The sequence below is a fragment of the Zootermopsis nevadensis genome, unplaced genomic scaffold (genome assembly GCF_977971745.1).
Source record: "Zootermopsis nevadensis isolate Lab colony 2312 unplaced genomic scaffold, Znev_1.0 Znev_ptg000027l, whole genome shotgun sequence".
NCBI lineage: Eukaryota > Metazoa > Arthropoda > Insecta > Blattodea > Termopsidae > Zootermopsis > Zootermopsis nevadensis.
The window spans coordinates 4643904-4656410 of NW_028259159.1; the positions used below are offsets into that span (position 1 = coordinate 4643904).

Consider the following 12507-nt stretch of genomic DNA (forward strand, 5'->3'; position numbering starts at 1 on the left):
CGGCCCGTTTTATTCACTATAACCTGACCGATTCCGGACAGACCCTTGTTCAACGGAGGTAGAGATTCATCGACAAAACCTGTTAAAAAATATAGTACATTATGGAACAGGTTCACGTAGCGGGAACACTGTAAATTAGTATTCTGGAAGTACGAGGTTAGAATATTGACAAAACAGAAGCCTTAAATAACCTCCAACACCTTCGAAATCTTTACCTATTTTCCATTCATGATTACATTCCCATCAAATTCGTCGCTTTACGCATAATTCAGTATCCTAATAAGAAAGAATGCTGTTAATAATAATAATATAAATTGTGTGTGACTGAAACCGCTTTCCAATAAAACCGATTTATTACAATACAATACAATAAGGGATAGATGGGAATTTAATACAAAAATAAATCCGCAGAAAACAGTGTGTGAGGATACAGATTGGATTAGACTGGCTCAAGATACGAGGCAGAAGATGACGTCATTGAAACTTCGAGTTCCATGAAAAGGTAAGTAATTTCATGACTATATGAAAAAAATTACTTACTTATCAAAAAATAACGCCGATTCATGTAGTTAATTTAATCGCGAGTTAACACGGGTAAAACCTTCTGAAACGAAAATACAAATTTTTAGAGCTGTTAATTATCTTTTTCACTTACAAACTGGATCCGTCTCTAAACACTGATTTAGTAGTTGACTGTGAAGGACACAAAATCAATAAATTATTTTCCGCCTGTATAAAAGAAAGAAACAAGTTTAAAATGGAAGCAACATCTCGAAGGTTGACTTCTTTTTAAGTACGAATCTTAAATCATGCTTCTGTGATATGACAGACCGTTTGATGCTAAGCACAAGACACCTCACTCCAATGCACTAACATCGACACTTCTGTCTTGGATTAATTTGGTGTTGAACGAGATCAGTGAAGGAAATGTTTCATGCCACGTCACAGTAGTTAACACCTAAGTATTTCTGACTGCTGAGTAATTGAAAATAAAGGCGTACGTTTCCATGGCAACATGACAAAATAAATTTCATTAACATAACATGGAAGTGGTTAAAATGGGCATTTCTTTTGTTTTGAGACATTATTTAAGATAGATTTCATCATACAAAACTGAAACATTAATTCAGGGGTTCCATAAAATTAAGGGTCTCTCTTTTTGGCTATAATCTCCCTGCATGTGTACGTCAGTTCAGCAAATACTCCAGAGTTTTTATGTATTTTAATCTCTGTGTTTTCGGACAGGACTTGAGGAAGAAACAGTAATTTTCAGAACTTAATGGCAGCTAGAATTTAATCTAGAACAGAATATAAGAAAATAGCATACCACTTTTAATTCTTATGTGCTGTCTTTCAATGCAGTTCGAGAGTACTTTTAATACTTGTTAAAGTATATTTTCTTGTCTATTTGAACACCATAAAAAGGTCATGTGTTGCGGAATGTAAAAAGCCTTAGCTATGCTTCAGAAGAATAGCATTTTTGTAGGTCTCAATTAGCCTTATTATGAGAGGGCGACAGTTAACTAAACAAGCAGGCAAACAAAGAGGACACAGTAGGGCTTAAACCTCTTTAAAACTGAAAGTAGCTTCAAGGGCAGAAAGCCACTTTAACCAACCGTTAGTTAACACTTAAGGAAGACGAAACAGCGAGAAATGCTTGGAATAGAACTACTTTGCATTAATCCTATCGAAGCCAAGCAGGCGGTATCTCGCTGTGAACTATTCTAATTATGAATTACGTTCGTGTTTGATAAGGTCAAAGCATTGAACATCTCCCTCCATCTTCTCGACTGTTAAGAAAACGTTGCGGCTTCTTAGTAATTCCTCTCCATGGCAACATAGAATATACTAACAAAAGAATGCTTCTTATGTGAAAGAAAACATGAAAACGATGGCTGTTTTACATTCGCAAGAGCCAAAATTTTGTGAAACATAAAACTTAACTATCACACACAATATTTAAGAAGTTATAAGATTACGACAAAACGACACAAGAAAGGTAAGTATATATTTGGGCCTACAAAATGAAATGCGTCTCGTAACTAAATTATACCTAATATATTCTTTCCTTAAACTTTTAACTATATTTAGAACTTAAATTTAACGCTATAAAAAGGAGGATGGAGGGTTTAAATATCCAAGTAATATTATGATCTTTCGTACTGAAATTACATACGTGAAACTTAGAGACAAATTAGGATTTGAGGTCCTCGCGGTGGTGAGTACGAAGATGGCTGTCTTCTGGGTTGTAGCACCGCGTAGTTGGTTGAAGGGCGATAAGTTTCATGTTCCTCATGATGAAGGCAGCAAGGGCCTCCGAAACGTTGGTAAACTTCTACCAGACTGCATGACGCTACAATCCAGAAGACAGCCATCTTTTTTTACAAAAGAATTCTTGTGAAATTCTGGAAAGTGGAAAGAAAAAATATTCTCTCTGCCGACAGATATCGTTTACAGTACATGAAAGCGTGGCCCGTATATCATCACTCAGGTTCTACCTTTCGTGAGTTCGGAGGTGTGAACTACGTACTCATAGATTCATAAACTTTGAAAAATAAAGATTTAGTGTAAACAAAAATACGGGGGGAAAACAAATTAAACAAACTTCCTCTTCATTTCTATAGAAACAGGTATGCAAGGCCTTAAGAACAAAGTTTTCGAAGTTTCCCAAACTTTTCATAGGATAAAACAAACAGGGTGAAGGGAAGGAGCGAAAAAGTATTCAGGAAGTTATAAATGGAGTCTGCGCTATTCCTTCTCCTACAAGAAGACGAAGAAGACGAGGAGGAGGGGGTGGAAACGAGAGACAGAGTGAGAGTGACGGGGTTGGGGAGGAAGGGGGGAAGCGTAAAGACGACCTTGGTCGAGGCGCCTCCCGCCATCACTTGGACCCAGACGTCGCGTCGGGACACAGCAGCTCTGGACCGACCACAGCATCCCAACTTCATGCAGCAGTGGTGAGATGAGATGAGATGAGATGAGATGAGATGCGAAATTAACAGCACAATGCATTCATCACGCGCTTTCCTTGATGAAGGGCACACACTCTTCTGAGGCTTGTCGTGAATGTGTCAGAGTGCCTGCTATTCTCAATTACTTTCGAATACGGATTTTCATAAAACCTGGTAAGATCATCATGTTATTTGACGTCATAAAGCCGACTACGCTAAAATCTGAGGTGGGAGTGATACTTAACCAAGTAAAGTCCACGTGATTTAACCATCAACAACTATGCATTCTGTAACCATGGGTGTTCTCAGTGAAAACATCGATTATTTCCTTAAACAGCATTAACACATTTATTTATGTAATTGTGAAGGGTTGTGTTTACTTTAAAGTACGGATTGAATTATTAAATATTATTTAGACGAACTTCAGCTTCAAAGGGTCAATACAGAGTCTCGAAACTTGGTGTTTTAAGAAATCTTTAAAAGAAACTGGGCCTTCAGTTTGATAGTGATAAATAATAACGGGTTATTCGAGACTGAGATGTGAAACTGTGTGTCCGAAATGTTACAATAAACATGCCCATTAATTCTGCATTCTACAAACACGTCCAGTATACGAAAATATAGCGGCATACCTTGTAAATAAACACAATCAAAATCAGTAGTAATAGAAATTACATACAGGAAATTTAAGACTGAAAAATCTGCATAAAGGCAGGTGTTACACGTCAGTAGCCGCAGTATTGGCCTGGTTTAAGGTACTGTTCCGACATTTGCTTTGTGGATAACTCTGAAGACTGTAATAAATTATTGTCCTTTTATCTCTGCTGCATTAGTTTTACACTTTCCGCCTACGCCTCTTTACACCAGTTAATTCAAACACGCAGAGTTGATATGACTCACGGTACGCTCCCCTAGTCGCACGGCGTACTGGGATTTCCACTTTGCCATCAACATCTTGGTAAACTCAGGTACGTGTGTCATTCACAAGAATCGATTACGCGATCAAACTAGCATTAACCATTAATCCTTACTGGCATCACGACAACCTGCCAATCAGGTCAATCAAAACACTGTCGCGGAACTAGACGTCACATCGGAAGTGTTGCTCACAACTAATGACTTTCCAAACCTCTTCATCATCATCTCACGCTCCTTTACCACATTACATTTCTCTCGCTAACCTCCTCATATGTCTCCCATAGTTCATTTTAGGTCCATTCGCAAACTAAAACGTGTGAATATGCACTTATTAGTTTCGCCCTGACCGTCCGCATCTTTTGACACTCCACAACGGCTCCACGGACTTTCATGAAATTTGATAATGGGAGTTCCGGTAAAAAATTTGTGGTCACATTCCAAATTTGGTTGAACTCGGATAACAATGACGGAAACTTCGCACGAAGACCTACATGTGCAGAAGAAACTGGATCATTCTCCTCCTTATTAGCTGTTTCTTCTTCGTTATCACATCTTCCTTTCCTCCTCAACGTCTATTTTCATAAAATCGATATATTCGATTGGACCTCATGTAAAGTAGGAGTTGTGTTGAACAAATATTAAATTATCACGACAGCTTGTACAGTAGACACCCACAAAGGAAAGATAAAGTTATCTCTGTTCATCCACGCCATTCAGAGGCACGGAAGAATGGATCTAAAGTACCGCCCATTTTTAATCATGGCAACCAAACATAGCAATGAAGAGGTTCGTACATCTACTTCGTATTCAGGCTCTATCGGATTCAAATCTAGGTCCGGAAACCGACTAACCTGACCGAAGTTGTTTTCATGGTTTTCCACATACGTTCCGGGTTATTAGTGGCAGTACATTATACTAGACCATTCCCGCTTCCTTCAAAATCCTTTCCAAATCATCATTTATTAATCAATTTACCAAACAATGCTATACATGGGAAATGTAAAGTGTTATTAAATAAACCAAAAATAAACATACATAAAACGACCATGCGTCAGCTGACACAAACATAATCCAAATAGTTTTGCGAACATTACGGAAAGCATAGAACACGTACATGTAACCGGAATGTGCAGATCCGTTACTAAGACTGAAATGGTACGGCAACAGCGTCTCTCGCCAGGAAGCTGTACAACACGAAATAATGACAACTGCGGGGGACCGAAGCTCCACTAATGGAGTTGAGGCGAGATAAGGGTGCAGGCATAAAGGCAAGAAGGGGGTTGCAGATTCGAATGAGCACTCCGCCACTGATTATGTTATGATGAAAATATGATTATGGCGGATGCAATATAACGACGAGTTAAGAACTCGGAACATATCTCAGCTTTCGGCGAAAGGACTTTCACGACGAAGTCCGCGAAACTTGTCTTTCTCGAGAAGGTACAAATCTCTCAGGTATTCATGAGATTCTTATGAAACAAGAAGGTTCATTATAATGTGCATATGAACCCGCCACTGTTCACTTTCTTGGCTTTTCTCCAGGAACGCACCTACCAAGTATGTCGGGGTACACTTACGGTAACAAAATAGACAACGAACATATTTTGGGAACTCAACATACATCTCTGACTTCTTGTAAATCTGAGGTTCATCTTTCGGGGGGGAGGGGGGGTTGGAGGGAGGGCGGAAAACAAGTGTTGCGTCATGGCAAGCAATCTTTACGACAGCGCTGGTTTTCAACTTTTGTGGCTTCATAGGCCACCGTTAACTGCGTAACAAAAGTACTTCTACTATAAAACGAATAATTACTATAATTTCTACACTAATCTGCTCACATCCGCCCCGCCCAACATCAGATAATTAGTTCATTTAATAGTGGTTGCATACAATATAAAGCGTGATGCATGGTAAACAGAAAGATTAATGTTGCTAACGTTACGTAATTTTCACGAGTTGAACTTATACCACTTTATTTCAATTCATTTCCACTGACCATTATTCGGCCCTCAAGGAAGCGGTGTTACAACATGCAACGATCGAAACTGCCTCATTAGAGCCTTTAACTTCAGTATATATTTTACTTTAATTACCAACTCTACCCAAGTTGAAATTGCTTCAAATTTCTGTTAATATAATACAACAAAACCAAATTAGGTCTGCATCAAACAAATGTATCAAGCCGTTTCAGGTATTTACAGGGAAAAAATTATATTATCACACATCAATTAACATTATTTTGTTATTATTATTAGTATTTATCAGAAAGATCTCGGGGCCCCACACAGCCTCCAATTGCAAAAAAAAAAAAAAAAAAAAAAAAATACCACGTGGAAGACACAGCCACAGGTGGAAGCATGATTTTAAAACCACGGACAACTAATCTTAAAGAAATAGCTTCCATAGCAGTTACGACAGCGGTTCGATTCCCAACAGGGGCAAGATTACTTTCATACCATCACGTTCAAAGCAACCCGGGTGCCCACTAGGTCTTATCAGGCGCTGTTTCCCTGGGGTAAAACGGTTTCCATTTATGCCGAGGTCTAGAATGCGTGGAGATGTATCTCCACGTATCCTATACGTATTTACTGACGATGCTTTTGGACAGGAATGCGCTGGGATTAATTAGCAAAGGATCTACAGTTCAAACCAAGCTTGCCTTATGACAGAAATACTCGGAAAAAATGACGGCGAAGGTGAAGTTCTAACATAGCAGCAAAGTTCTGACATTGCTCTGGCTAGTAGGCTAGGCGGTGATAGATGAGTGAGGAGTACGGGCTGCATAATTAGCAGGCGGAATCCTACGTATTCAGAGAAAGAATCGTGCTTCTGTGCCGTACTGTACTCCCCAAACCACACATAGTTTGACGTGGATCTGTCTTAAGGGCGACGTTACCATAGCACAGACTCTACAGCAGCGGTTTGCAGTAAATTACAATCTTACTTCAAGTCGAACAGTAACGCGCTAAGGAGTTGTGAAACGTTGGTGTGTAAAACCCACGCCTACCTGACAACGTTACCCAGAAACATAATCTCCACAATACAAAGTTGCCTGAGGCTATAGACTATTTACAGTCCAGTTTCAACACATGTTAAATACTTAGGAATTTAATATAGTTTATTTGAGTTTTGAATATGATCATCATATAGTTTTGAAAAATGTTATACCTAAATACACTCAACATAGCCCTCGGAGATTTTTTTCTTGTTACAATAAGTACCTAAAAAATACTGCATGAAATAGTGGTTAGAACGCTGGCCTTGTAATCCTGGGGTCTCGGGTTCGATTCCCGGCGGTGCCCGAATTTATAACTTGTGTTGGGCAAGGCCGTGGTCTAGGCAACACGGAGTTTTCCTCCGGTGGCTTCCCCGGTTTCTCCGTGGCATCCCAACAATTACTCCATTCACACACAGAAGAAGGCAATGGCAAACCACTTCTGGATCATCTGCCAAGAACGTATATGAACAGGTCCCAGTCCGAGAAAAGGATGGAAGGATCCTGTTCATACGGACCTGTCGTCAGACAGAACACTAAATAATAATAATAATAATAATAATAAGAGCCTTCATTTTGGCCTATTAGAAGGAAACACAAAATTAATCAGGCAATGAGAACTGCATCTTCATTCGATGAACTTATTCATATTCGACAAATAACCAACATTTTACAAAACAGCGGATGTCTCCTTCAGCGGGTTAAACCCTAAATCGCTAACGTTTACACGACTTGTTCACAACTTTACGAATCTAAAAAGCAAATTTACATCTCAAAATGACTATTAATTTTTAAGACTATTATTTTTTGTTAAAATAGTCAGTGCATAAAGACTGGATCTAGTGACTACGGTAAGACATAAAACATGATTCAGGCACACGAGAATATATACTATAACATTTGTTGTAGATAATGACAAAGCATTAATATTAGATGCAACTATGTTCTTACCTCACCTTTTATGCTACTGTGATAGGCGTCATGATCATAAAAAACAGCATATTTCTGCAGAGGGTAATAAATGTGACCAATAAAGAACTCGTAACCAGAAGTGTTTACAGAGTACAACTACATACCACACATTCGTGCCACTTGTATTCTCTATACACAAATCACTGACAACATGGGATCCTCGAAATCTGGAAACAAATTCAAAATATCTTCTAAATGGATGGGATTATGTACGATGCCCCCAACCCTTCGTACAACTCGCAGGAATTTATTTTAAAAATTCTTTTTGCAATTACCATATTTTATAAGAACACAGAAAGGAACAAATGTGAGGGATGAATGTAACACCATCAGCGTACAATGCGAGTTGTTCCTACTTTTTTAAACAGGCTTGACACACGTGACAAATAAACATTTACGTGTGCCTCAGGCTGGTTTATATTCTTATTTAGATCAAAGGAAAGACGTCCTTTATTAGATCAAATTTCCCGACAACCACGTGCTGCCCGTCCCAAATGACGGGGCCCCATCAACATTTAACGTTTCGATGCACAAGAAGTATATTCATGATTTTATGATTTGTTTAAATTTTATATAATAGGAGTGACGAGCTTGTAATACGAACACTGGCAGCGGAGAAGAGTGAATAAGTAGGTCTGTTTTCAAGAACTGCTTTCAAGGACTTTAATAAGACATCCAGACTCTTACAGTTCCGACCACAGCTAAATCCAGAAGGAGAGGCTTTGAAAACTTTGGTAACTGAATATACACGTCGTAAATCATCTTCTGTGATGTGCAACCACAAGTTACACAACACGGAACACGCGTAAAGCAAAGGTTGCGAAATTAAAATAGCGAGATATCATTTTGTAACGTGTTAGCCGAACTAAACACGGTTAATATGAAATCTCCACTCCTAAATATCTGACAGTTTATTAGAAACCCCCGTTTTCGCGACGGACAATTGAAAACAAAAGCTATACAGTAAGAACCTGGGTGATTTTTTTCAACGTAAATATATAGAAATAAGTCAAAAAAAGCTTGCAACAAATCAAGAACATTTTCTGCGCATTTGGTAGGAGAAGGAGAGATGGTGTTAATTTTGTGTCAATAGGAAGTCACAGTCTTGCGTTTGATATTTTAAACATTTTAAGAAACAACCTAAATTTACGACTTCTTTAACCCTTTAAAGTCGAATATCGCTTAAAAATTATTTAAGAATTGTTGATGAAATAATCGCTGTTTATATTGAGCATTACACGAAACCCGCGAACACAAAATGAATTGTTTTTTTTATATAAAGCAGGTGTGACACATAGTTACCACTGGGCTTCAAATGGTTAATACTATCATCAGGGGAGGGGTGTTAGTTTTCAGACCAGGATAAATTTCCTTGCTACTGCATCTGCGATTGCACGTCACTACAGGCCAGACAGGCAACCTCTAGTACAAAATGAATGAAGCTGTACGATAGTAAGGAGATAATTAAAACGGGGGAGGAGGGTACGTTTGAATTTCCCACACTTACCCGACGTGGTGGCAACGAAGTTTCGTCCCTGTGGCGCAAGATTTATCTTCCCCGTCTCTCCACCTTCTCTTCAGTCTGTCTCTTCGCCCGTGCCCACGTAAAAAGTTAATTAGATGAACTAAATACGACAAAAAAAAACTATCCTGTCACAGAGACAATAAAACTTTCCCAATATCAAACAACACACGAAGCACGTTTCCTCTCTCCAACTTGTTTTATGCGAATTAACACAGAACTTGCTGCCTTCGTGTAAATGTTTCAGAACACTCTTTAACCACAGTGACTGACGTCGTTACTCGCTCAATATGTCCACATTTTCACGTAAATTTACACAGTTAGTACTATTAACATTTCGTGTTCTTTGCCCTTCATCACGTTTGAACCACGAGAATACCAATTTCTTTCGTATAATGTTGTCAATTTCAAGCTTTCACTACAATAATATACGTTATTTTACTACATCCACGAAACCTGTTCATGTTTCAAGCACAGTTCTTATTTCTTTAATTCCGCAGATTCACATTAAAATATCTTACAGTATCAACTCTATTTCTTTTAAGCGATTAAAACGTCATCAACTGTTTGTTCCTGTACGGCGAATATGTGTTAACAACGTACAACTGAGAGATCATTGCAAAACACAATGGACATACGAAAGAAATGCTGGACTTGACACACCTCAAATTACAGAAAAGACAACAATTGACATATAAAAGTGCTTCAAAAACCAGTTATTTTTCAAAACATATTTCACATTCTGATTCTCGCACGTCCGTTTAGATTCAACACAACAGCTGTCATTCGTGGTTTGCCTCTGTCACAATGTTCACGTGCACAAATTCACAACATCTTATGTAACAGTTAATAATAGCGTGAAACGAGTATTATTACTTCACATTATCTGCTACGCAGATCGAATGTAATTACAAACACATAAGACTCTTTCTTCTACGTAATGTTAATATCTCAGGCGCACTTAGTCAACAAGCATTTCTTTGTTTTCGGTCTTAACTCATTTTAGGATGAATGTCGATAATCTTCAGAGGAGAACGAAGTCGTCCACTTGCGGCAACGGCTATCATTGATTATACTGAAGTAATCGTAGCCAAGAACAGGCTGTAAACACCGCCACACGCGGCTTCGTACGTCCCCTGCAGAGCTCTACCTGGACCACACTGAAGAGACGTCTCCACGCGTTTCTCCTCGTACACAACTATGCGGGAGGCGGACACAACATGTCTCCGGCAGAGCCATCTATGAGAACAACGTTAAACCATTTACCCCCACTCCTTAATGTATATCCTTCTCTTTCTTTCCAATGCCCGCTCCATCCATCTCATCCCATTTTCCCAACACAGCAGCATTTCGCCTTTATTACTTTGATGAATCCCTTACAGTACCCTCCCCGCCGTACCCTGTTCCCGTTCTGCACCCCCCCTTACCTCTTGACAACTTTCGCCACCCATCCCTCTTTCAAAGCCCACCCTCACCAACACATTAAACCGTCACGTTTGCGCATGACTGGGAATTATAATTAGATTCGTAATGTCCAGTTATTATTCTTTACTCTAGTATCATTTCTGAAAACATCAGAGTACAACTGGCAGTGGTATTGTATTGGAGCTCGGAAACTTCTATCCAACGATTTACCCTAATAACTTCTAACGAAAAATAAATCGTATAATCTTTTTTACTGATTTTCGCTTATTCAGACAATTGTTTCGAACTTGTTGGATGTGTATCAAGATAATTCGTGGTAAATAATAAATTCGAGGAATGAGAGATGACTCACTGCCTAAGAAAAACCTCTTTCACTATTCGTTCAATGAGTCAGTTTGCACTAAAAATGACGTATTTTTTAATTATCTGTGACTAACTAACTAACTAACTAGATGGCTTACCGAACCCGAAGGTTCATCACCGAATTAACCAAAGCCCTCCACCGGACCCTGTCCTGGGCCAACAAAATCCAGTTTCCTTCAACTCCTATCTCCCATAGATCCCGCCTGAGATTATCCTCCCATCTACGTCTAGGTCTCCCCAGCGGTCTCTTCCCTTCAGGTTTCCCAACCAGTACCCGGTGCACACCTCTTGTCCCATCCATGCGCGCTACATGTCCCGCCCATCTCACTCTTCTCGACTTAATCACCCTCACAATACTGGGGGAGCAGTACAGATTTTTAAGCTCGTCATTGTGCAGTTTTCTCCACGCCCCATCGTCTTCCCTCTTAGGCCCAAATATCCTCCTCAACACCCGATTCTCAAACACCTGCAATCTGTGTTCCTCCCTCTGAGTGAGAGACCATGTTTCGCACCCATACAAAACAACAGGCAATATTATTGTTTTGTATACTTTAATTTTCAGGTTCTTAGAAATCAGACGGGAAGACAAAATATTTTGGACTGAGAAGTAGCAAGCATTTCCGGAATTTAGTCTCCTCCTAACTTCCTCACAAGTATCATTTTGATTTGTTATTGTTGTTCCCAAATATTTGAACTTTGTAACCCTTTCAAAGGATTTATTAGCTACCCTAAGATAATTTTGCCCGCCTGTCTTCTGATGACGAGATACTAACATGTACTTAGTTTTTTCTGAATTTACTTCCAGCCCCACTTGTCTACCAGCCTCTAGTAAAACTTCTGCGTTCCTCTTTATTGTATTTATATCGTCCCCCAATAAATTAACATCATCAGCATATGCCAATAGCTGATGTGTCCCGTTCAATTGCAAACCCTCCTGCCTACCTTGGACCTTCCTGATGGCGTATTCTAGCGCAAAGTTAAAGAGCAAGGGAGACAAAGCATCTCCTTGTTTTAGACCGTTCTTGATGAGGAATGTCTCAGATACATATTTACCTACTCGAATTTTGCTGCAGGTTTCATTTAAGCACATTTTTATTAGACCCACTAGCTTCTTTGGTATACCAAATTCAATAAGAATATTATATAGCACTTCTCTCTTCACAGAGTCATAGGCTTTTTTGAAATCTATAAATAACTGATGTACAGTCCCACCGAACTCCCATTTTTTCTCTAGTATCTGACGAATGCAAAAGATCTGATCAATCGTTGATCTGTTTCGTCTGAACCCACACTGATGATCCCCAATAGTTTCATTCGCATATGGGGTTAATCTTGCCAAAAGAATGTTGGATAGAATTTTGTAT

General features: G+C 39.1%; 1 protein-coding gene across 7 annotated transcripts in view; it reads right to left on the reverse strand.

Annotated features, from left to right (window-relative positions):
- Window positions 1-12507, reverse strand: part of pdm3 (POU-domain protein pdm3) — a 206546-nt gene that overhangs the window by 118512 nt on the left and 75527 nt on the right. Inside the window, exon 1 of one of the 7 annotated variants that reach the window (XM_087356300.1) lies at window positions 9341-10555. The exons of the other annotated variants lie outside the window; for them this stretch is intronic. The gene's annotated coding sequence lies outside the window, so the exon portion shown is untranslated. Of the gene's footprint in view, window positions 1-9340; window positions 10556-12507 lie in introns of those variants that run through there. 7 annotated transcript variants of the gene reach the window in all.